At 38.9% G+C, this 26770-nt stretch overlaps 1 long non-coding RNA gene, 1 other non-coding gene and 1 pseudogene across 2 annotated transcripts in view; 2 read left to right on the forward strand and 1 right to left on the reverse strand.

Moving 5' to 3' along the window:
* Positions 1-868: 868 nt before the first annotated feature.
* The window catches only part of LOC141424802 (uncharacterized), a 35306-nt gene continuing 9404 nt past the window's right edge, over positions 869-26770 (forward strand). Inside the window, exons 1-2 of the long non-coding RNA XR_012449720.1 lie at positions 869-1187; positions 2675-2823. This is a non-coding gene — a long non-coding RNA (uncharacterized lncRNA). The remainder of the gene's footprint in view (positions 1188-2674; positions 2824-26770) is intronic.
* Positions 22607-23391, forward strand: LOC141424623 (ubiquitin-ribosomal protein eS31 fusion protein-like; annotated as a pseudogene).
* On the reverse strand, positions 23963-24066 carry LOC141425204 (U6 spliceosomal RNA). Its single transcript, XR_012450293.1, has one exon. It is a non-coding gene; the product is annotated as a U6 spliceosomal RNA (small nuclear RNA).

Below are 26770 nucleotides of genomic sequence, written 5' to 3' on the forward strand. Positions count from 1 at the left end.
TTTATTACAATTCTGATTTTCTAGGTGGAGAACAAGTGATTTGTCCACAGTTTCAGTGCTAGTGCATAGCACAGGTGAGACAAAGTGTGAGGCTTCTTTGTGCTCACCCTGCTATTCTTTGTTTGGGTTTTGTTGCTCTAATTGCAGGAACATGCTTTTATAACATAATAATAGATATATTATCATTATTACTTTGATTCTTCTTTTAAAGAAGCATTGGTTATAACATTAGTTATCCATTGTGTTTTATTCTTTGCAGAAGCTTTATATAGGATTTCCCCAACAATTTCAAATGGTTTCTGGTCATATTTTTAGGTTTATTTAGAAAATTGCAGATGGTGTGGAATTCTATTCAGTGAGATTGTGGCATCATGAATGGCCTACTGTGGGAAACATGTCATATAACTTCTGGGTCAGGTGCTAGGAGGCTGAGATCAGGAGGATCTCTGTTTGAGGTCAGCATGGGCAACTAGTTTGCGAGATACCATCTCCAAAATAACCAGAGAAAAATGGACTGGCGGTGTAGCTCAAAAGGGAGAGTGCCTGCTTTGCAAGTGTGAAGCCCTGAGTTCAAATTCCAGTCACACACACACACACACACATACACACACACAAAATCCACTTCTGGAGTTTTGCCTTCTTACTTCTTTTTAGGTCAGTGAAATATTCATATGGAGTAAACCAAAGCTCATATGTGTCTTCCCAGTGGTCTAGTCCTGTTGGGGGAATAGGACAATAGGTAGGAAGGTTGTTGACACTGGCCACTTTTTTCCACACTTTGAATGTAATTGTGAGTATCCCATAAATGATGTGTCATGTTGAAACTTTCTACAGAACACTTTGTTCTTATAAGATAACAATCCCATGACCTTGGGCCTGCTAAACAAACATTCTACTATTGAGCTACCTCTCTAGCCTCATTCCCTAGTTTTTGTTCTTCCTTCGTACCACATTTAAGGCTGTCTTGAAAGGAATGTTATTCTCTATTGCCAGGGGAAAGATGGAGAGAGACTTGGGCACTGAGATGAATGATGCATCAAGAGAAAACCTAAGGCTGAGTTTTGCAGCATTTTCAACTTGTCCTAATGGTTTTGAGAAACAGATGAATTTAATGGCATGCCACTGCTCTTCACCATTTACCCTCCTGTTTTCCTGTGGCAGGTGATTCTGGGACATACCAGGCATAGGTAAGCATAAAGCCCCACAAAGTAGTTCCTCATGCTCACATTAAAGTCACAAATCAAGGATCTGTGAATTATCTTGCATTCCGGTTGATGCATTGTGCTTAACCTCAATCTAAACAGAATTTAAGATCTGTTAACACCATAGAGAGTGGTGTATGTTTGAAGATAATGTCACTGTTGCTTAAGTTTAAAAGTGGAATGTCCTCAGTTTGTCCTGTCTGCTAGTTTTTATGCAAGCATTCGCAATTTCTGTTTAGATATTTGAGGGGAAAGTGAGTAAGTAGATTTAAAAAAATTCTGTGAAAAAAAATTCATAATTACCCAGTGAGCTTTTCTGCACATTGGTCAACAAAGGAGGAAAGGCGGGGAACCTGCTTTGCTTACATGGAATGAACTTTCACAATTGAATCCTTTTTTGGGATTTTTGCTTCCTGAATCCCTGACATGGCTGTGTTCCCAAGGCAATGTAGAAAATCAGAGGGGGTATTGCAACACATCGCCCATGGGAATGGAAATGTAAGTCAGTATAAAATTGACCACGTCTGTAGGAAAATGAACAACCCAATGGCTGTTGTCCTAAACAAGCCAAACACTGTGGTCCTTCTTGGCATATTGTTGCCTCATCCACTGGTTAATGGCGACATGAGAGAGAAGGACTGAGCTAGTCCACTTTAACCAAACTTGGGAAACTGATCATGATTTTTCTCATTTGTCACTTAGTCAAAAATAGATTTTTCACATAAAAATATTGGGTTGGTGACTGTTTCAAGTTATGTGTGTAAATGTAGTTTCTCTTGTTAGTGATATGATTATCGAGATCTATGAGAAATTTGAGTGAGTTGAATGTTATCAGTTGAGAAAAAACTAAACCCAAATATTTGGGGAAACAGTTGAGTCTACTATAGAAACAAAAAACCCCACTAGATTTAGGTCTCTAGCAAAAGAATTCTGACCAAATCAGGAAGTTTTACAGATAACTCTAGTTCTGGTACTAATATTCATGAGCAAATGGTGTCAAATCTGAACAGTTTCCTGTTCTAGAAAATAAAAGGAAAAGAGATGAACTTTAGGGTCTCAAACTATGACTCTGTCCTATCTAACCATAAAATAAAAATTTCATGGTCTCTATGCAGAGAGCGGCAGGACAGCATCTTCATAACTACAGTGTAGTTTCACATGTAACAGGCACTTCCAAGTTTATTTCTTCTTTTCACATCCAGGTTTAGTTTGTGTTCTGTTTCGCATGACAACAGGATCTACAATAGCGTATATGAAGCTGATGCATTTGTGGGAATTGACTTGGTAAACCTGATAAAGCCAAACCCTGAATGAACACTGGGGAAAGATGGGTTGCTACTTCTCAAAACTGGGGCATCACGGATGCTGTGGTCAGGGAAGCAGGGGTTACACTGAAGAGGACTGGCTGAGAGTTAGAAGGATTGGTAAGAAGGATTCAGAACTAGGTCACCCTTTGTGTTCCATACTTCTAGGAGGTGGTTCCATTACTACCACAGCAGGAGTCTGAACACTTGTTCTCTGAAGATGACATAAGACTCTCTGAACTAGAAGAAACCAGCTTGGAGGAGTGTGACTCAGGAGGCACATATGTCATCATCTTTTCTGAACTGCAAATGGCTGGGTGAGCTGGCACAAAGTTTATTTGTACTTGACTTTCCTGGGTCATGTACCTCTAATCTATTCACTTCCTTCTGGGTCAGCTGAGGACAATTATTTCCTTTATAGATGTGTTCTGCCAGGATCTATTTCTGACAGCTGGAGGTTGGTCAAGGTCAGTATGGAAGTACTGTAGCAAATGTATACCACATTCCAGCCTGATGTAGTACCTGACCTATCGTGTGCCTTGCCAAGTGTTCTGGTCTTAGAGAGCCCAGTTTTTTTCAGAACTCACTCAAAACCAGGGGTTTTGATAAACTCTCAGTGAAGATAAAGTCAGACTATAACCTGGAATCATAGTCTTCTTTCATTCTTAGGGACATTCCTCTTCTCTGCTTAAAATTATTTTTCTGAAATTTGTCCAGTTGGGATGTTTAGCTCTACATCAACCATATAGATCCCATTGTTTCATCTTATTCCAACTTATTAATTTGCTTTTTTGTTAGTTAGACTTTTAGGTTTTTTTACTTGTATTCCAAACAATGCTGTTATGAATATTTTTGTACATGTCTTCCTGTGAACCTGCGAAAGAATTTCCCTTTGGTATTTATGTATAAAGAGGAATTGCCGCACTATAGCACTTGTGTATGAATTAATGTATATTTCCAAATTTTCTTAAGTAATTCTTACTCCTATGAGAATGTGTAAAAGTTTCTGATGTGGTACATTCTTACCAATACCTGGTCTTGCTAGGCTTATTAAAGTTTGCTAAGCAAATGTGTGTAAAATACATTCTTATTGTGATTTTCATTTTTTAACTTACATGTGACCAGTGAGATTGAACATTTATTTGTGTTCATTGGTCATTCAGGTATCCTATTCTATGACTTGTTTGTTCATATCTTTTATGTATTTTAATGTTAAAATTGAAGTATAGTAGACACAAACAGAATGCACAAATCTTAAGAGTATAGCTCAATAAATGTTGACAAATGAATGTAACTATTTAAACATGTTATATGTCCTTTGATATAGTTTTAAAATGTAGTTGAATTAACGAACCTTTCTCTTAATAGTTTGTGATTTTTGTGTTTTTCCTAAGAAATACTCCTTATCCTAATGTCTGAAACTATTCTTATTTTTCTTCCAAACATTTAAAAGTTTTGTTTCTTTACATTTCATGACCTGAAATTGTTTTGTGTGTGCATGTGCATATAGTTTGAAGTAGTGATCCAGTTTTTTTAAAATATGGATAACTATTAATTCAAGCACTATTTATTAGCTATCCTTACCCTTTGATCTACCAAGCCATCTCTTTCATTCATGAAGATTCCACATGTGTGTGGGTCTAACTTCCTGACACTTCACTTTGTTCCAGGGATCTCTTTGTCTAGCTTTGCACTACAGTGGAGAAAAAAACTAATCTTTTCATCATTATCTCAAGCTTCATGACTGAGACACTTAAAACAAGAGAGGTTAACATGGAAAAAGCATAAAATTTCATTTACTGTAAGTTTTACAAGACACAGGAAACTTTGGAAATGAAGATGCAAAAACAAAAAAAAAAGGGAAACCTCTCTGTTAGCTTTGATAGAGTGTACAGTCTTGTAGAAGTATAATTGAACAAAGGCTGTATGATCTAATGGTAATAAAGTGGGGTGAATTTATCAAGGCCTTTTTGCTCAGATTTACTTTGATGTCTCCGAGTCTTCAGGGGTAAGGATATGCCTTATAGGGAGGCCATCTCTGTATTGAAGGTTTCATGAATTATTTCAGGGGGAAAGGGAAGGGGAGAATGACCATCCTGCTTCTGCTATTTCTTCAGATGACAAGGTGCTATATATTGGAGGTGGTGTGAACCCTATCAGTGCCAATACCCATAGTCTCAATTAATGTAACTTTACTCTAAAATTTGCTATTGGATTTAAGCAAAAACTGACTCCATGTTTTATGTCATAAACTCCTAAGAGAGCACTGAAACATAAAAGCATCCTTCCCAACTCAGAAAATCCTAACTCCATCATACTTCCAACAATATAATTAATATTTTAAAGGAACTCCATAGTGAATCATTACAAAAAATTAAGAATTTAGTCAGGCTCTGGTGACTCATGCCTATAATCCTAGTTACTCAGGAGACAGAGATCAGGAGGAAGGAAGTTGGAGGCCAGCCCAGGAAAATAGCTCAAGAGACCCTATCTCAAAAATACCCAACACAAGAAAGGGCTGGTGGAGTGGCTCAAGCATCCAAACTCAGGTTGATGAAGGAGAAAATATATCAGGTTTGTAATCATTCGGTCTAGCCCTAGTTCTGCCTTATCTGGTTTTGTGATTTGGGGTGTGGCCCTTGACTTTAATCATCTTATCATGTAAATTTGAGTGACTCCATAAGGTCCCTGTCAACTCAGAAAGTCCTGACTCCATTATACCTATAATCCCTCTGCACAAGGAGAGCAGAATCTTGTAGAGTTCACCTTGGGGAAGGAATGTCTCTACCCCTGATTTATTCATTCTTGTGTTTGAGGACAAAGCTGGATTGTCATTTTTTTTTTCCTTTTAAAGTCTTCTCAGATCTTATCAAATATCTAAGCTCAGAGGGAAAACAACTGTCACTGAGTTCTCATAAATGTCTCATCTATTTCGTTCATACTTTCTAAAACAATAACTTGGTCTACCATAGAGATTTTAGTCAGTCTCATTGGGACTGTAAAAATACCTCTTCCTCTTTCAGAATGGATTATTTTGAGTAGTGATATAAATGAAAAACAGTTTGTAGTTTTGTCATGGTCAGTTTAAATGAGAACCAATAGAAGAAATATCCCTGCCCTTGTAAAGCAAATCAGTTCTATAGTGACATGCTGTAACTACTGTGCTATATGGTAAGGACCATATCTTTTCATTTACGTTCATACAATGAATATTGAGTTGGATGTTGGGTATACCTATTCACACGACTAAAGTCTTAATTTTTTCTTCTTTTTTTTTTGGAGGTACTGGGGTTTGAACTCAGGGCCTCACACTGCTAGGCAGGCGCTCTACAACTTGAGCCACTCTACCAGCCCTTTCTTGTGTTGGATATTTTTGAGATAGGGTCTCTTGAGCTATTTTCCTGGGCTGGCCTCCAACTTCCTTCCTCCTGATCTCTGCCTCCTGAGTAACTAGGATTATAGGCATGAGTCACCAGAGCCTGACTAAATTCTTAATTTTTTGTAATGATTCACTATGGAGTTCCTTTAAAATATTAATTATATTGTTGGAAGTATGAAAAGACTTATATTGTATGGAAGTATGATGGAGTTAGGATTTTCTGAGTTGGGAAAGATCTTATGGGGCTAGTCATGTGCAAAGGTTTTAAAATGAGAACGTTAAGGTTCAGACAGAAGAATGACTTGCCCAAGGATTCAATTTAAGGGACCCTTTCAATTCCAGAAAACTCTTCTGTATGAATTAAGAAGTATCTGTGTTAGTATGTAGCGATAAAGAATGGAAGATGGATTGGAGGAGTGAAACAGAGATGAAGAACCTACTTAAGCAGTTGTTGTACTATTTTGGAAAAGAGTCAAGAACCTGAACTAAATGAATAGCTTTTGGGAAAGAAGAGAGTGATGGAATCAAGAGACATTTAGATTGTAGACTTGACTGCCCTTGTTGTTGGTGAAATCAAAATAATTTTAGATGTTCAGAAATCACTGAAATTGGATGTACTCCAAGATAATGAGAAATAAATGAAATTTTCTGAGATTGAAGGGAAAAAAAAAAAGAAGTATCTGTGTGTTTTTGTTCATGATGTTAAATCACAGTGTTACACATATATTCAAGGGAAAAATCTAGGTTTTGTGAAGTCTAAAATAATTCAAGTTGATGTCTCCTTTTGAAAAAAATGAACACAAAATTACAAAATTAAGCATAAAAGGTAATACTTATTTGGAATAGAAGAGGAATCACAACAAGTCATGGAAATTTAGAAATTCTACCCCCTTTCTTCTGAGATCTCTTCAGGTAATTTACTAGAGACACGTACAGTGATGTTCCCAATCTTGCCTCCTCTCAATCTACAACTTTCAGAGACTCCCAGAACTCAGAGCTACAGATTATAGTGCATCTGTTCTGTACCTATACTTCATTTTCATGTCATAACAAAAGACCGGAGTCACAGTTATCATGCGTAATGAAACTCACAGACTTGAACTAAAAGTAAGGACAAAGAGAAACGATACTTTTTATTCATAGTCTGTTACATGCCAGATTCTTCCTTGATTATAGATGAGAATACAAAGACTCATAAAAGTTAAGCATCCTGTCCAAAGGGACCCAGGTATTTGCATTCTGTCACCTCCACCTCCCACGAATGAGTCCAAAAATGACTCATCTAGGCCTAATGCAGAAGATGCAAAATAACAAATGAGGCCATTCCCCGGCAGTGGAACCCAGAACATCTCCCCAAAGACACCAGACTCTTGTCCCATAGGGAGTTTTCCTAACAAAAATAAACCACACAGCTGGTTAGAGGTGATTTTGGGTTACTCCCCGGCATTTTAGTTTTAAATACGTTGCATAACTGCAGCCTCCTATATACCCGTGTGCACTGATATATTTCCTCTGAGCTGTGATTTTTATGCTTTTTTAAAAAAAATCATTTAGTAGACTATAGGAACATGCTCATAATATCTTTTTAAAAATTCTGTTGGTGGTACTGGGGTTTGAACACAGCCTTATGCTTGCTAGATAGGGTCTCACTAACCATCTGCCTGGGCTGGCCTCCAACTGTGAGCCTCCTGATCTCTGCCTCCTAGTAGCTAGAAGACCACTAGCATCAGCCACCAGTGCCCGACCATGTTCAGAACTTTGATTTCTGGAATATAAAAAAATGGATTTATCTGAATAAACCTTCAATATCCACTTTCAATACCTATGTGATGAAAAATATTTAACTTAAAAAGATTACATTTTATATGACTGGTATAAGATATGACTGGAAAATATGTTAAGTGTGCCAGAGCTGTCTGAGGGTTGAGAGAACTAGTCCTGGTCCTTTCTTTATTATTAACTGCTTTTCTGCAACTTCATAATTTCTGTCCAGTGGCTACAAGTTACAGTAGTCTTGACCTGCTTTACTGTGGCGTTCTTAGCTATGGAATGACAGGGTTAAACTTGGAACTCTAACACAGTCCATGATTTTTTTTTTTTAACAGAGAACTGACACATGGAAATGTTTATCCCGGCATTATTTATAGAAATGGCACAGGTGTGTGATGGTGATGGTGTTGCAAGTAATCTAGGGAACCGACCAGGAGAATGGTTAAGTGATGTTACTCAACTATTAAAAATGTCAAAGTGGCTGAACATATTGCAATGTGGACAGATCTTTAATATGTATTAGATGATGAAAAAACATGAACATTTAGTTCTCTAGAATAATGCTATTTATGTAAGTTCAAATCGTGTGTTTCAACACAAAATAACCAATATGTATTTTACAGAAAGAAGCGGATATTTAGCAAAAATTGTTGCTACAATTGGTGGTGGTGGGGGGGTGGTATTGGGCAGGGAGACCAAAGAAGAAAAGAGGTGGTAGAGAACAGAAAGACCATGAGTGGATCAATGATTCCAGGGTGCATGAAATAAAAGAAAAATAGAATTTTTTTTGGCAATATGCAGACTTAAACTCAGGGCCTTGTGCTTACTAGGCAAGTGCTCTACCACTTGAACCTTTCCCCACCCCAAAGGTATGATTAATTCAATCCTGTGCACTTGAGATTAAAATTTCAAAGTTCTGTAATAGTCACTTGAAAGACTATGACCTATATTATGAGTCAACATGAAAAATATAGAGAGAATAGCATGAACTAAAAAATTTAAAGTAACAAATATATGAAGTCTAAATCAATTTAAAACACTGAAAACATAAGGAGATGAATTTCATATCAACAGGTAAAGAAAGAAGAGATAAATTTAAGGAAACAATTAGAACATTAGAATCAGTTCCTTAATTGACAGGTGTCAATGTGGGTTGATTTTGAGTCTTGAGGCAGCTGCAGGAAATCCACACGTGATGGTAATAAAAGGTTAAATGTTCTCAATGTTGGATTGTCACTAGCTTCACCACTTCTGTTTTCTTCCCTTCCCTTAGCCAGATTATCTTTGGCGCTGCTGTCTCTGGCTTGCTTCTCCAGTCAGTACTGGGCTTTTTCCTTTGGCTGCTGTTTTGGCATGCACACTACTGATGTTTCTTTTAAGGAAGTAAATAATTCTTGCTTTGACCACACACAACTTAATTCCTCTCCTCTCCTCTCTCTCTCTCTCTCTCTCTCTCTCTCTCCCTCACCCTCTCTCACACACACATACTCACAGAGCTACTCCTACTTTGAATAAAGCCAACCCTACAATTAGTGGCTTAGAAGGGGAATTTAATACAGGGGTAAAAGGATGATGTAAATATGATGTCAACAAAGATGTTCCAGAGAATTCCAAGAAGTTTTTTTTCCATAAATTAACAAATGGCAAGACCCCAAATTTTCTTATTCTTTATTGTATTCTCCATACCACATTTCTGAGTATTTAAATTACATTGCCAAGTACAATGGCTCTAATATTTGGTCTAGAAGAAAATACTTCTGGTGATAAATCTCATGACTGAGGGGGACTGAGTTTTAAGCTCCCTGAAATGTTTTCTGAGATTGCAACTTAATGATTTCCCTCCTTTAGATGTAGGGTTTGCCTTGCTGTTAGGGGCTTTATAGGGTAAGCAAATTTCAATACAGAGGTTCAGGGTGAAGTTTGTTGCTTAGAACAGAAAGAATTTGAAGTTTATCATCGCTGTTTTACTTATCTGTTATCCACTAATTTATTTTGGCAGTATTGGGATTTAAACTCAGGACCTTGTGCTTGCTCTACTACTTGCGCCACACCTTCAGCCCTTTTTGCTTTAGTTATTTTTGAGACAGGGTCTCATGCTTTTTCCTTGGGGTGGTCTTAAACCTCTGTCCTCCTATCTCTGCCTCCCAAGTAGCTGGATTTGTAGATGTGAGCCACCATGCTTGGCCTACTTACCTGTTATTAACAAGGAATGAAGAGGTTCAGGTTAATGGACTTTCCCTCTACCTAGAGTTTGTTTGTTTTTTGAGACACTGTCTTGCTACATAGCCCAGGCTGGCCTAGAACTCATGACCCTCCTGCTTCTGCTTCCCATTGGTGGCATGCATTACCCTATTCATCAGTTTTCTATTTTTTAAGGGTCAAATACTTTCAATAATTTGAGTCTATAATATTAGGAATATTAGTATCAATAGTTTGGAAGAAAATGTTTTATTTTATTTTATTATTTCTTTTATTCATATGTGCATACAATGTTTTGGTCATTTCTCCCCCTATCCCCTCCCTCTTCCCCCTCTACCCCCTCGCTACCAGGCAGAAACTATTTTGCCCTTATTTCTAATTTTGTTGAAGAGAGAGTATAAGCAATAATAGGAAGGAACAAGGGGTTTTGCTAGTTGAGATAAGGATAGCTATACAGGGAGTTGACTTGCATTGCTTTCCTGTACAGATGTGTTACATTCTAAACTAATTCTTCTCGAACTAACCTTTTCTCTAGTTCCTGGTCCCCTTCTCCTATTGGTCTCTGTTGCTTTAAAGTTTCTGCATTAGTTCCTTTACATTCAGGGCATCAAATATTTTTTTTTTTGATTTCTTGCCTATCCTCATACCTCCCTTGTGTGCTCTTGCCTCATCATGTGATCAAAGTCCAATCCCCTTGTGGTGTTTGCCCTTGATCTAAAGTCCGCATATGAGGGAGAACATACTATTTTTGGTCTTCTGGGTTTGGCTGACCTTGCTCAGGATGATGTTCTCCAGTTCCATCCATTTACCTGCAAATGATAAGATTTCATTCTCCTTCGTGGCTGAGTAGTATTCCATTGTGTATAAATACCACATTTTCTTAATCCATTCATCAATAATGGGGCATCTTGGCTGTTTCCATAACTTGGCTATTGTGAATAGTGCTGCAATAAACATGGGTGTGCAGGTGCCTCTGGAGTAACCTGTGTCAAATTCCTTTGGGTATATCCCCAGGAGTGGTATTGTTGGATCATATGGCAGGTCTATGTTTAGATTTTTAAGAAGCCTCCAAATATTTTTCCAGAGTGGTTGTACTAGTTTGCATTCCCAGCAACAGTGTATAAGGGTTCTTTTCCCCACATCCTTGCCAACACCTGTTGTTGGTGGTGTTTTTGATGATGGCTATTCTAACAGGGGTGAGGTGGAATCTTAGTGTGGTTTTGATTTGCATTTCCTTAATGGCTAGAGATGGTGAGCATTTTTTCATGTGTTTTTTGGCCATTTGAATTTCTTCTTTTGAGAAAGTTCTGTTTAGTTCACTTGCCCATTTCTTTATTGGTTCATTAGTTTTGAGAGAATTTAGTTTTTTGAGTTCCCTATATATTCTGGGTTATCAGTCCTTTGTCTGATGTGTAGCTGGCAAATACTTTCTCCCACTCTGTGGGTGTTCTTTTCAGTTTAGAGATCATTTCTTTTGTTGAACAGAAGCTTTTTAGTTTCATGAAGTCCCATTTATCTATGCTGAGGGTAGAGCTGAGCTGCTGGGGTTCCATTGAGAAAGTTCTTGCCTATACCTATTAATTCCAGAGTATTTCCTACTCTTTCCTTTACCAATTTAGAGTTTGGGGTCTGATATTAAGATCCTTGATCCATTTTGAGTTAATATTGGTATAGGGTGATAAACATGGATCTAGTTTCAGTTTTTTGCAGACTGCTAACCAGTTTTCTCAGCAGTTTTTGTTGAAGAGGCTGTCTTTTCTCCATTGTATATTTTTAGTGCCTTTGTCAAAGACAAGTTGGTTAGAGGTGTGTGGCTTCATATGTGGGTCCTCTATTCTGTTCCACTGGTCTTCATGTCTGTTTTTGTGCCAGTACCATGCTGTTTTTATTGTTATTGCTTTGTAATATAGTTTGAAGTCAGGTATCGTGATACCTCCAGCGTTGTTCTTTTTTCTGAGTATTGCCTTGGCTATTTGTGGTCTCTTGTGTTTCCAAATAAATTTAACAGGAGATTTTTCAATCTCTGTGATGAATGTCATTGGGATTTTTATGGGAATTGCATTAAACATGTAGATTGCTTTTGAGAGTAGAGCCATTTTTACTATGTTGATTCTACCAATCCATGAGCATGGGAGATCTCTCCACTTTCTATAATCTTCCTCAATCTCTTACATTGGAGTTTTCATTTGTTATCTTCATTGAATAGATTGTATTGCTTATCTAATGTACATTGTTGGTAGTGGACATCATGAACAGTGAATAGTGGCCATGATGCTGGCTATAAGGCAGTGTCAGGTAAGCCAGCTGGCACAGGGGCTGTGTGAGGGCACCCTGGAGCTAGACTGACTGGGTTGAGTCCCAGTCCTGCCAGGATGAATTGTGTGGCTTTGGGGAAGTTGTTTAACCTCTTTGCACTTCATAATGTTCTGAAGATTAAATGAGGTAATTAAAAAAGAATGTTTTTTATTTAATAAACTCAGTAAGTCATATGAGTTTCTTTAATAAAAATAAAAGTAATACCACTCAACAACTGTTTTTGAGGTATATGTAAGTGACCTGGACTTGCTGTGGTTCTCATTTTCAGTTTTCCTGCTTTTTTTTTTTTTTTTTATAGCTGTTCTGCTCCTCTCTTTGTGTTGGCTGCCAGTTCAGTTCATTTCTACTACCTATCCTCACAGTCTTTAATTAAATGACTGTTTCTAATTTCTGATGACCTGGGATTTGAAGAAATCAGATTATTAGAATCATGTCTAAAATTAAATAGGGTAGCTGAAGACCTTTCTACCTTTCTTATCAGTCATGCATATGGTCTTTAGCTCTTTGATAAGGAGGCATCTATTCAACTTGATCAGAAATAGTTCTTTCTGCTCCCTCTTCTTATCATCAATTATTTTCTGAATAACTGAGGTCGGTAGCTAATTGCTCACTAGTTAACAGGGTTTACTGTGCTATCTTTTGTTCCCTGAATACATTTTGCATGAGTATCGCATTTTCCCCCCTTTCCTTCTATTTTCACAAATGTGTCCATGTAGCAGCCGTCACTGTGGGACAGCAGAATATATTGAGCTGAGGGGAAGAGGAATGGCTAATATGGGAGGTAATGGCTAGATGATGGTCTCCATGCCCACCTCTCTGTTGCTGACTGCAGAGAACTGCAGTGAACTCTGGTAACTTCTGCACTAGGGCTTCTTCAGTCTTTTCTAGCCTAACCTGTTTTTCTTACACAAAAGTGGGTACACAGTTCCAATTGTGATGCATGAAGTGAGGGAGAGCTGTTGAAAACACATGTAAATCATAAGCAAGTCAATTCCCTTCCATCTTCCTCCTTAGAAATGCCCAACAACCAACCAACAAACCAACAAACAATCCTTCTTTCAGAAAATTATTTTTCTTGGCCTTACAGCTAATGGAAAAAGTACGCTTAGGTGAAATCTTGAAGGTAACCAATTTTAGGCATCATCATAAAATTTTAGGGTTGAAAGGGTCCAAAAAGACTATTTAGTTTGAAGCCAGGTATGGTAGTGTATACCTATAATCCTAGCACATGGGGAAACTGAGGCATGAGGATCTTGAGTTTGAAGCCAGCCTTGGCTACATAGTGGGATTCTATGTAGCCAAAAAACAAAAAAACAAAAAAAAAGAGGTTATTTGCTTCATTTCCAGATTTGCAGATAAGGAAACTGAGACCAGGAAAAGCGAAGTGGTCTTACAGAAACCACAAAGGCAGAATTAGACATTTTCAGTGCTGATGAGGCTCTAAGTTTTTGTATTACTACATGGAAGTTCTATGCTCTCTGATGCAGAGACTGTTCTGATCATCTCTGCCATAGCCATGATGTATATTATGGACCCTGAGACATTTTGTAAATTATATCAGTTTGGTCTCTCAGATTTGCAAGCAGTTAATAAACAAACAAAAACAACAAAAGCTCAGCCTAAACTAATAGAAGAAAAATTGGAAATGTAATTGAGAAATCTAGAAGGAGGTTTGACTTCAAGTATCCCATGATCCAGGAGTTCAAATGTCAATAAAATGAGATTCCTCTGTCATGGATCTGTTCTACTCTCTTCTTCTCAGGCAGATTCTTCTCTATATTTGAAAGACAGCAACAGCAGCTCCAGTCTTTAATCCTCTAGCAGTCAACTCCAGTAGGAAAGAGTCATTCTCTCTTTCCCCGCGATGCCAGCAGTAGATTCATATCATCCTGTTGACTCTGATGGAATTATGTACCACAATACAGCAATGACAGGTGTCAGGAGAAATGTGATGATGTTGGTTGAGTCACATGTAGTGAGGATTAGCACACAAAATAAAAAAGTTGACATATACATGTCATTCATAATTTTCAAATAACAACCAGGTTGTTCTAAGGACTTTACAAATATTAGTCCATTTAGTCATCTTAACCCAAAAAGATAGAAACTATTATCACCATTTTAGAAAGAAGGAAACCACAGAGTGTTAAATACTGTGCCCAAGATTTCATGGCTTGTAAGCAGTAGAGTAGTCACAATTCTAGCCCAGACACCTCATTCTTGAATACCTGTTTTCCTACTGCATGAACTTAACCTTGAAAGAGTAAGTGACTTACAAAAAGTCCATTGGCAGGTCCAGATCTTGGCGGGTAATGATTAGTTTATTCACAGTGTCTTGGGCTCCTTTTTAGAGTGTTTTGGGCTCTAGTAGATGTGTTTCTCATGCACTATATTTGCTAATTCCTGGAACTGAGAAGATTTGCCAATAAGCTTCTTGGAGATGGATGACTTCTTAAATGTCAAATGAAACACTGAGTCGTTAAATTGTGCTGTTTCAAATGTCAGGAAAAACCATTATTTTTGCAGACGGAGCTACAGTGTGGTCTGATTTCAAGTCTGTGAAATGACTCCTGTCTTTAAGGGAAAAAAAAAAATCCTCCTTTCTCTTATTTTGAAATGTTGTTTTGTTCAGAAAAGAATGGTCTAAGAAACAGTTGGTTGGCCTCTGAGCCCACCTTAACATGGGGAAACAGTTTTAATTCTTCCTTGTCTCTTCTAAGACCCTTTCTCCCCATTCTAGCTTAGTCTTCCAATAAACTCCACGGAGGGTGACAGTCCTGCCCTCTTTCTACTTTTTTTTTTTAAGCAGGCACTCTACTGCTTGAGCCACACTGCCAGTCCATTTTGCTCTGCCTACTTTGGAAATGGGATCTCTCAAACTTTTTACTGGGGCTGGCTTTGAACTGTGATCCTCCAGATCTCAGCTTCCCAAGTGGCTCGTATTACAGGTGTGAGCCACTGGTGCCAAGCTCTCTTTGTACCTTCTTTCTCTGTCTTTCTCCAGTAGCAGAGCTCTGGGCGCGGTGTCCTTCAGAATTCATTTCCAGCTATGTTATTTTAAACTGTTTTCCTGAAGAGCATAGCAGTACTTGGTAGAGTAGATTTTATACCTCGAGAGAATATTGTACTAAAGCTGTTAAGAATGGAGCAGCCCTTAGGCAAGTACCATGAAGAGTTGGAGCCTTGTCATTTTCATCTAGGTATGGTCAGATGATTAAGTGCCTTGATTAAATCAACAAAAAAGTAACCTGAATGGGCACTGATAGCTTATGCCTGCAATCTAGCTACTCAGGAGGCAGAGATCAGGAGGAGCACGGTTTGAAACCAGCCTGGGCAAATAGTTCACAAGACCCTATCTCCAAAAAACCCTTCACAAAAAAAGGCTGGTGGGGCAGCTCAAGGTGTAGACCCTGTATGGCAAAGCCCACCAAAAAAAGAAAAAAGAAGAGAAAAAACCAAAGTAATCTGAAATTGAAGCCATAGGTATGGAAGTCGGAAAGAGAGGTGTGTAGCTTCCCTTGGAGGTGGGGGAGTGGGAGAGGAATGGTTAGGGCTGCCTGCATGCAGTTGGAAACTTCTAGCTTAAAGCAGCATTTTAATACAGTCAGCATTTCCTCTTTTTGTCTTCCTCTTTTATCATGACCTAGCTTGATTATCTCAAAATTTTTAGGTTGTAGGAGTTGCCTCTGTTTCTGAAATTATATGGTAAGACAGCACATAATTTACAAGGAACAAAATTAATTTGAGGGCAGGAGAAGGGTAATTGACTTGATAATGTAGGAGACTGCCATCTTGTGTCTTACCAAGATTCAATGAGTATGAATCTTCTAGATTTTACATATTCTAGATTGTCACATTTATTCAGCACTCTAATAAGGTGAGCAATATATCATAGAGCCAAAAGGACTGAACTGCATGCCAAAAGGCCCAGTTTTTTCAACTCTAGAACCATCTAGATGGATACTGTTGAACAAATCAAAATCTCTGGATCCCTTTTATCTTTTGTGAAATGAAGAAACAAACTACATAATTTTAAAGACCTATTTCCTACTTAAAGACTCAAATTTGTGGCTTTGGGTATGGTTCAAGTGGTAGAGCACTTACCTAGTAAGCATGAGGCCCTGAGTTCAAGCCCAAGTACCACACAAAAAAAAAAAAAAAAGAAAAGAAAAAAATCAAATTTGTATCTATGAAGTAAGACTTTAAAATATTAATAATTCTTTTCTCTCTTTTTGTGGTCTTAGAAATTTAAATGCAAATTTGCCTCCATGTGACAGATAAGGAAACTGAGATATGGATTTGTATCTCATATCCATATCCTGAGTTCTTCAGAGAGATTCTATTTCTCTGTATGTTACTTGGTCAGTGAGTCACACCCACACCACACAGGCCATGCTGGCTCTTTCACTCTTGGGACTAACACAGTAAGGTCCATGGATATAAGCTGTTTGGTTCTTAGATGGTTCAGCTGGGAGAGGATATTCAGAATGATAGTTCAAAAATAATTCTGACCAAGCAAAGCATTAGTCAGCTTGGGAAAAACTTTGTGACTTGGGAGGAACTTCTCAGGGTGAGGTAACAGAATATCCTCTTCATTCTAGAAGGACCATTGCCATGTCAGGGAGGGAATGATTTGTTTTGGATCCACACAGAGAAAAGGGGAACAGTGAGGGAAAGCAGTCTGGCCTGGAGTGAAAAGTCTCGACTTCTAGTCTAACTCGGCCAAATACTTAGCACAGGGCAAGGTACATACCCTGTCTGGCCTTCTTCACCTAAAAGATGGGAGGAGAGGACTCACTGGTTTCCAGCCTTTAAGCCCTGACATCAACTAGGTTCTTTCCAAGGTGCAAACTCCCTCTGTGACACAGAACTGAGTCAGAGGCTTCTTAATTTTCAAAATAAACTTGAAAGGACAAGAATGAAGCTCACCCAGCTCTGTGTCCTCTTTAACTTATAAACACTCCCTGAGTAGCACTATCACAGTCTGATTTGGTAAAGAGTATTATGTTGTGTGTTCTTGGAAAGTGGGGTCCAAGTCACTCATTTTGGGGTCTTTTAAATCACAAGAGGATTGGGGAGATAGCTCAGTGATAGAGTGCATGCATAAGGACCTGGGTTTGATCCCTAGCACCGAAAAAAAAAAAAAAGCATACAGCAAATACAGCCTTCCCTTTCATTTATTTATAAATGAATTTCACATCCAGGAAATTGTGTCTGAGATTGCTCAATATTTCAAGTAGCAGAATTTCTCAAATTTTCCAAGCTAATGATTTAATAATTTCTGGTGTAAACTTCATAGTATACTACTATGCAAATATACACCTCCTTTGCTTATGTGTACAATTATTAGTTCGTGATTATTTTTTAGTAAGAGAGTAACACTTATATATACAAATGACTGACTGTATGTGTATGTGATTATATATGCATATATTTTCTCCTGTGTCAGTATATGTTTTATTGGTTTAAGGAACGGAGGAGTTTCTATATTTGTTTTTCATTTTTGTGCTGGAACCCTGATCATAACTTTTCCTCTTTTCCAGTATCTGCTCATTATGAGACTGTAATGCTGAATTTTAACGCTGAAAGTATTCTTCAAGGTCATGTGTGATCCAATCCTTTATTTTACATTTGAGGAAAATTGAGGCCAGGAAGGTTGAGGTGTCACTTCTGGTCATAGCCAAGAGCAAGGAAGAGCTGATGGTTCTCCAATCCCAGCTCAATGATTGTTTTCCTGCTACAACACAATAATATTTATAGACATATGACATAACACATGTCTGCTTATGTAAGTATAAACATAGAAATATTTATGTTTTGCTTACATTCTACTACAGAAAGATTCAGGTATAAATTTCCCTCTTGAATGTCTTAGAGATAGGCATCTTTATGGATATTATTCATTGGTTGGAGTAAACATTGCTAGGTAGGTAGAAGATATGTATCCTGTTTCTTTAGAAGCCTATTTCACACTGTGCCAAAGGGATAGAGTGCAAGTACTGGTTAATAATTTATAGTATGCATTCATCTCCATTCCTCTTTGACTAAAATATTAATTCCCCGTTGATCATCATTATTTGCTTTTTTGTCCAGGCAATATACAATGTGCAGAGAGTTTGATGAAAGGGTTGTTTCCTAGGTTCATCATGGTCCCCTGTGCTCTGCCGGTAATTTACTGACTTTATTTACTTGTGGTAATGAGCACATCATGTAGAGTGTGCCAGCTGCGGGGATTGTCCTGGGTGCCTTTTTCTAGGACAGGACAATGTAAAAAGCACAGCTGTTTTTCTAATTTAGTATTTCCAGCAAAGGCCTGCATTTTTCTCACATTTCGTGGAACAATGGAGGTGAACATAAAATATAAAAACAATCTCAGCCTGGCTTTTATTAATAAAGTGAATTTACTTGAAAATATTTTGAGAAGTATTTGGGGGAAGTGCATGTGTGTGTTTGTGTGTGTATGTAGGGGTGTGTGTGTTCTAAAAAACAAGTCCCTCAAAGATGAGGCATAGAAGATTTGGTTTAGTAAGTTGTAAATTGTGTGATTTGTATCATTTTTTTATATATAAGTATATTTCATATGTATCTAAATATATAATTTGTATACTTTTCCATAAGTGATAATTCTTGAGATAGAAGAAATTTAGTGTATAAGCTATCCTTTACTGTAATATATGCTAACAGAGAGAACCTTTTCATATTTCAGTTTGCAAAAAGAAAGTCAATCTGCAAGTCATTCTTTGTTTACTGTGAAATGAAGTACTGAATTTTAATTTTTCTGAGAATATCTACTTTTCCAAATTGTGGGCATTTCTACTGAATTGTGAAGCCATGAGGGTATCCTGATTAAAGAGGAACTGGCATTTTTCTTGCTTCCTCCTTCGGCCATTGGTTCATTCGCTTTCTATGCCTCCTTCCAAGTTAGGATGGATGGCTCCTCCCTTCACACCAGTGAATCTCATGAGCTAGCTCTTTTTCCCCTTCTCTTTCTGACTTTCATCTTTGCCTTCCTCTTTTTTTTTTTTTTAATAAAAACATTTCTGCTTTTCTCTTCTCCCACTACCTCTTTGAGATATTCTATTAATTTAAATTAACTCAAGAACAGCATGAGCTCTTGGGACATCAAGTTTGTGGATAGAGCTGCTTGAACATCACATTCTCATAATTTCTCTTAGAAGAGTCAGTGGTATGACAACCATGGGGCATGTGCTTATATGACACACTTCAAAGACAGTGAATTGATATGACAATTGCTTGTACTCAGGTGGCAACCCAGTTTTTCCTGAATGCCTGTAAGATAAATTTTCTGTTTGAATAGTCATCTAAGTGGTTCCTGCCTATTGGCATGGGGGTAAGAGAAGACTAGCATTTGTGCTCCCCTCTTGAGAGTTGGAACTGCACTACTTGGCAGTTTACTATTCTAACATATCAGTTCTTTATGTATACGTATGTATGTATGTATGCATTAATCAGGATCTAGCCATTTAATCAGAAACCATGTTAAGTATTTATAAGAGAAGTAATTCAATACAGGAATGTTTACACAGGTGATGAAGAAACTGAGGTCCCAACAGGGGTTTATCAACAGAGAGAAGTCAGGAATTAAAGTTACAGGACCTGGGGTTGCCAGGCAGTGACAAGAATGATGGCAGGCCTGTCCAATAGAACTGAAACCACAGAGGGGACCCTTCGTCAAGGAGAAGCTGTCCTAGGGTTCTCTTTTCCTGTTTCCTTCACATTTTCAAGCCAGTGCCTCTCACTGGCCAATCACAGAGGGCAGTCAGTGACACTGGAACTCAGGGAACACAAATTGTTGAGTTCAGCTGTCCCTTGAGGGAGATAAAGTTTAGAGTGGGATGGGGAGCGGGGTAGCGAGAGGATGCACAGCAAAGGACAATAGAATAGATCATACAGTGAACAGGCTCAGGACACACTTATGAAGGTCACCACTGGATCCTAACTTGACTGCCCCCATACCTGACTAATCTGAGTGCAGGTTAGAGATCCAAGCAGGCAGGGACCACAGGGCTGGAAGGCTCTACATAGGCTACCAGGGACCTTGCTAGCTTTTCTTTGGGACTTTCTGGTTTTCTTCCTCTTTTCCCCTACTCTCACCGCTACTTCCTTGCTGAGACTTTCCCTGTTGTCATTAGTCAGAATTGTGTGGGTTTGCTGGGGAAACCTCAGGCTCCTGCAGCTGGCTCCAGCCTCTGCAGAGGCTTCAAATCCTGAAGTCAAGGATGTTGTCTGCACAAGGGTCCTCAGGCCTCAGAGGGGCCTCTGGTCTCCTGGTGCAGCCACGTAGGAGATGGCTCCAGTGCTAGTGCTCAGCTCACTCTCAAGCACTCATCACATGCAGGCTGCTGCTTGAATCATTTAATGTCTTCAGAACCAGACGAGAACGTGTATCTTGGGAATAATGACTGTGCCCTGTAATACTTCACACCACAGAACACTGTGTTATGCAAATACTAGGTATTACAGGTTTGTTTGTTTATTTGTTTATTCAGTACAGGGGATTCAACTCAGAGTCTCACCCTCCCAGTCATTTTTTGGGCTTTAGTTTGTTTTTCATATCAATAGGGTCTTGTGCTTTTGCCTAGGCTGGCCTAGGGTTATTATCCTCTTACTTCTACCTCCCAAATAACTGGGATTACAGCTAGGATTATATGTGTGTGCCACACACACACACACGTGCATGCTTTTTTTTTTTTAATGAGATAGGGTCTCAATAACTTTTGCCTGGACTGGCTTCAAACTTCCATCCTTCTATCTCTGCCTCCATAGTAGCTGAAATTATGGAAGTGTACTGCAATACCCTCCCTGGTATTATAGTTTTTGATTGAGAAGTAGAGGTCCATGAATTGGGAAAGATAAGCTTTACTTATCTGTGCTTTTGGGTAAATTAATATAAAGTCTCTGAGCCTCATTTTCATAATGTTTAAGATAGTATTTTAAAGAAAAAACGTGCTTCTATGGCCTGTCCAATCATATCACAAGCAACTGGAGGCTGAAGACAGTATCTTACACTTTTATGTACTGAACCTGGCACATCGTCTTGTACAAATATGATGCTCCATACATGCTAAGTGAAGAAGGATCTCACTGAAGAATTAGAAACGAGATTGGCCATGATGCAATTGGATAAGTATTTAAGTTTTTTAGAAAAAGTTTCTATTTCCCTATAGTATATCTGAGCAGTAAGAAAAAGGGGAAAAAAAAAAGAAAAAAGAAAAAGTTAGGAATATACTTATGATGAATTGCAAACTCAAGTGCCTTCCAGGATCAAATAAGTAATGTGAAATGAACCTGGTTAAGACAAAAGGGAATGACAGGAACCTTGGAAAACTGGGGATTATTGGAGAGAACTTTAAATGTCCTTTCCAAAGGGACCAGTTGATATTCTGTCTTAATCAATTGTTGTCATATGGGCGGGTTATTAGAACTTTTGGATTTGTGTGTGAAATTTCCCCAAGAATGTGACTAGTTCTGCTAGATAGGGGATTTTGCTAACTATCAATGCATACTTTAAAAAATATTCCACTTTATATTTGGAAGTGTTAAGAATATCAATGTTTCTTTAAAAGGCACTTATTTAAGATGCTTTGGGAAATATTGCATGGTTTTGCAGTTTTCACTTAGCTTGTGTTCCTAATTTTAACTGGAAAGCTCTATCAGTGCAGCTCTCTTTTGTACTGTTGACTTGCAGGGGTAATCACAGGGCAAAAAGGACAGCTGTTAGCTATTGCTGTACTTTGACTTTCTATTGATGAAAACACTAACTGGGTAGGTTATTTTCAGATTATTTTAACCATGGTCATTATAACTTGAGTGATGATAGATTTACAATCAACCAAATGATTGTCCAAAAAATATGCTTATGGATAATGACCACAAAGATTATGGCTACTTCAATGTTTAGATGTAGTTAGCTCAGATAAAAGCAGCAAACTGTTGTCAAGGCTGAGCATGCATTTATGAGGCAAAATAACCAGTTAGTTTCAGACACAGAAATCCTCTGTGTGTCAGCAGAGAGGAAAGGCTCAAGCAGAGCACTTGAGTTTCATGAGACCTTGTCCTGTTTGCAGTTGATTTCATCTTGAAAGGAGCTAATAAAGGTAGTAAATGAGTCATTTTCCATCATGATGTAACTAGAATTGGTTCTTGGCCGAGAAGGACATGAGTCAGTTTAGTCCTGACTCAGTCTGCAATGTGATGCACAGTGACTCACTTCCCTGTGTGATGTCATCATATTTGTTCCTTATAAGACTTGACCTCTGCATTGTTTTGTTGTATTAAGTTTTTTTTTTCTTTTTAAGAAAGAGAATATTATAGAGTAAGATGAAGTACTCCAAGTAATTCAGAATGAGACTAATAAAGAAAGCCTTGTGCTGGGCACCAGTGGCTCATGCCTGCAATCCTAGCTACTCAGGAGTCAGAGAGGTTCAAAGCCAGTCTGGGCAGATAGTTCTGTGAGATCGTATCTCGAAAAAACCCTTCACAAAAAAGGGCTGGTGGGCTTCCTTTCTGATCTGTCATTTGCTGTGGAACCGCTGCCAAGATGCAGATTTTCGTGAAAACCCTTACGGGGAAGACCATCGCGCTCGAGGTTGAACCCTCGGATACTGTAGAAAATGTCAAGGCCAAGATCCAGGATAAGGAAGGAATTCCTTCTGATCAGCAAAGACTGATCTTTGCTGGTAAGCAACTGGAAGATGGGCATACTTTGTTAAACTACAACATTCAAAAGGAGTCCACCCTTCATCTTGTGTTGAGTAAAGAAGTTCGACACCACTCCCAAGAAGAATAAGCATAAGAGAAAGAAGGTTAAGTTGGCAGTCCTGAAATATTATAAGGTCGATGAAAATGGCAAAATCAGTTGCCTTTGGTATGAGTGTCCTTCAGATGAATGTGGTGCTGCAGTTTTTATGGCTAGCCATTTCGGCAGACACTATTGTGGCAAGTGTTGTCTGACTTACTGCTTCAATAAACCAGAAGACAAGTAATTGTGAATAGATTAATAAAAGATGTGAACTAACAACAACAACAAAAAAGGGCTGGTGGAGTGGTTCAAGGTGTAGGCCCTGAGTTCAAGCCCCAGTACTGCAAAAAAAAAAAAAAAAAGGCTTGCTTTCCTCACAATGAGCCTTGAAGGAGTAATCAAGCTTTAAATGCTTGTACTGTTGTTCCCATTCCAAACAGCCTAGTTATTAGCTACCATTTGATTGAAAGTATTTTGCATGTAAAAGAAAAAATTGGGACTGGCACAGTGGCTCAAGCCTGCCCACCATGTGTGAGGCCGTAAGTTCAAACCTCAGTACCACCAAAAAGAAAGAAAGAAAGAAAGAAAGAAAGAAAACAAATTGATATCACAATGACACTATCTTTGGGGAGATACATTTATAAAAGTCAGCTTCATTTGAAAAACTTAACAATAGATAGTCAGATTAAAGAGGCCACATGGGTTGATTCTTCTAGAAACATACATTAACTTATATAAAGTAATCTAAAAATGGGACATTTATTATAAAAACCACAAGCATTTTCAGAAATGTAGAGTGTTTTAAGAATATGGCTAAAAATTGGCTTTGTTATGTTACGTCAACTGTGAATGAAGATCTGTGTTCATGTCTTCTGTTAACCGTCAAGTTTGGAAGCTGTGAAGAAAATCCTATGTGGTGAAATGGATTACCTCTGTTTCTCCCCTCAAGGCAGGGCAAACAATGTCATTCTCAGCAGATAACTGTTCTGAGAAAGTCAAAGCTATGTAAGTTAAGGTTGTGGTTTTTTTAAAAAATATGGAACACTTCCTCAATTTGCATATCATCCTTGCACAGGGGCCATGCTAGTCTCTGTTCTCCTCCAATTTTAGGATATGTGCTGCTGAACTGAGCACAAGTTAAGGTCGTTTTGATGGCAAACCTAAGCTAAAAAGGGGACATTGGAAAGGATGAATCAAAGGAATTGCAGCTTCGGCAGCTGGATGCTCCCACATCAGGCACTTTTGGATCTTTTAGGGCTCTGGCAGCTTGCAGCACTGCTTCAAGGAACATTCATATCTGTTTCTATCATTCACACTCATATTCTCATAAGACCGATCCATTAATTGGCTGACCTTGGCAGGTGGTCTCCCCTTGGACCAGATGCTCAACTGCCAGTGGGAGAACTGTTCTGAGCAGAAGTCACCCAGCTTTGCCACAGAGATGATTTGGTTTGTTTTCCAACTTCCTTCCCTTCCATCTTCAATCATAATAATGTTTTTATCTATCCCGTAAATGAGTTCTTCTCGAAGTTTTTCTTCTTTTTTTTTTTAATTTTTGTGGTACTGGGGTTTGAACTCAGGACCTCATGCTTGCTAGGCAGATGCTCTACCACTTGAACTGCTTTAGTTTATTTTTCAGATAGGGTCTTGTGTTTTTGCCTGTAGCCTGCCTCAGACCTCGATCACATCTCTACCTCCTGTATAGCTATGATTACAGACGCACACCACCATATTTAGCTCACTGGTGAGGAGAGGTCTCACTAATCCCCCCTCCCCCAGTAGCTTGGATCAAAATTTTGTATTTTTATGGCTCTTCTGAGAATCTTATAAAAATGCAGGTTCTGATCCACTAGAATTGGGGCACTACCTAAGAGTCTGCCTTTATAGTAAGCTCCAGATGATGTCCTTGAACCATACTGTCAGTAGTAGCAAGACTGTACAAGCTGGCTGTAGATGCCTCATTAGGATCCATTCCCTTCTTCCCCTTTCCTAGTAGCACAGAGGTCCTCATCTAAGTTTACACTTTGAACTCTACGTTTTTTTGGGGAAACTGAACATACTCCCACCTTGGTGGTGAGTACCAATTAGTTTAAGCCAATTAGTCATTCAATGTTATTTCAGACATAGTGGTAGCTGGTATATAGTAGGTACTCAGTAAATATTTGGTAAACAAATAGAGGCATTGATGTGAGGCATAGATATATGAGTGCAACTTATCCAAGTTAGGTGAATTTCAGGTAATGGCTTGGAATGCTAGTCCAAAAACCCTCTCTGAAATTGGATGTGATGTTAGAGACCTGATATTCACTGGCGACCTTCCTCTAACCAGTAGGAGAGTTGTCCTTCAAATAAAGTGGACCCTCGTGAAAGCGGAGCACAGAGAGAGAGGAGAGAGAGAGAGAGAGAGAGACATGGGCCATTAAATGAAGTAACCTATGAGTGCCTCAACAATTACTTGAATTTAAAGCCACTTTTAGTTGGATTGTCTGTTTTTACATAAAGAGTCTCAATCAACATGAAGAAATGCCTTATTTAGCTGGGCACTAGTGGCTCATGCCTATGATCCTCAGCTACTTGGGAGGCAGAGATCAGGAGGATTGAGACCAGCCTGGGCAAATAGTTCTCAAGACCCTGTCTTGAAAATACCCAGCACACAAAAGGGCTGGCAGAGTGGTTCAAGTGGTAGAGCGCCTGCCCAGCAAGTGTGAGGCCTGAGTTTAAAACCCCAGTACCACCACCACCAAAAAAATAAATGCTTTATTCCATTTCTAGGCTAACCCACTTTGGTGTAGTGTAGGTGCTTTCAGAGGTCACCATGATCAAAAAAGAGGGTCTGAAAGCATTCCACAACATTCCATGATATGGATTTAGAAACAGGCTTTACTGAAGAAATTTACGAAGCAAGTGTCAGCAGTTGTCTACAATCTCCAGCCTCTCCTTAATCCAAGGCAAGGCACCTACTGGAACATGGCAAGTTATATTCCAGAGCAGGGACCCTACTTCCTTGTTGCTTCCAACAAGGAAGAAAAAAAAGTATGAGAAGCAATTTATCACTGGGTTTCAAACAGCCACTGGGATACCAGGTGGTCTGAATTAGATATTAGCTGTTCTGAGGCGTAGCCTAGGAAAGCCAGCTTTCCAGCTAAGGAGATTGAGGCTTGGTGGGGAGAGGGGGATTGTAACTTGTCTGACTGCAGTGGGAAAGACGCCACCAGTCCTGCAGGAGGCTGAGTTTGGGGCAGCCCATCCTACTGGGAGAAAGGGGGAAGTATCTGTTTCAGCCGGTTTGTCCAAACCACCCAAAGTGACCTTCCAGGGTAATTTGTTCAGATAATTTTGCTTGTTAGTATACACTAGCCTAAATCCCTGGATCCAGCCAGTTGCTTAAAACCCTTCACATGCTTCCCCACTGCTGCCTTTAGGATAAAGTCCAAGGGGGTAGTTTTTCTGGGACAGTCAACATCTGGCCCAGTCTTTCAGTCTTTCTTGTGTCACTCCCTCCATTATTCTGCAAACTCCAGCTATACCGGATGACCTGCTATGCGCCACACATTTCCAGTATCATCACTTCTCAGTGCCTGGAAGACGTCTGCACCATGCCTCTTCCTGGAATGCATCTTGTGGAGCACCCTGCCCACTAAATTTCCTCCTGATCAAAGCCTGCTCATCCTTTAAGTTTCAGCTCAACTGTCACTCTCTCTGGGAAGCATTCCCAGATCTTTAATCCCCATACCCAGCAAAATTAATCATTGCTTCCTCTGAGTTCCCATGGTACTTGGTTCACACTGCTAGCATGCACTTATCACCTTGTTAAGCAACAGACCCATGACCTCCCCTA

The sequence above is a fragment of the Castor canadensis genome, chromosome 7 (assembly GCF_047511655.1).
Source record: "Castor canadensis chromosome 7, mCasCan1.hap1v2, whole genome shotgun sequence".
Taxonomy (NCBI): Eukaryota; Metazoa; Chordata; class Mammalia; order Rodentia; family Castoridae; genus Castor; species Castor canadensis.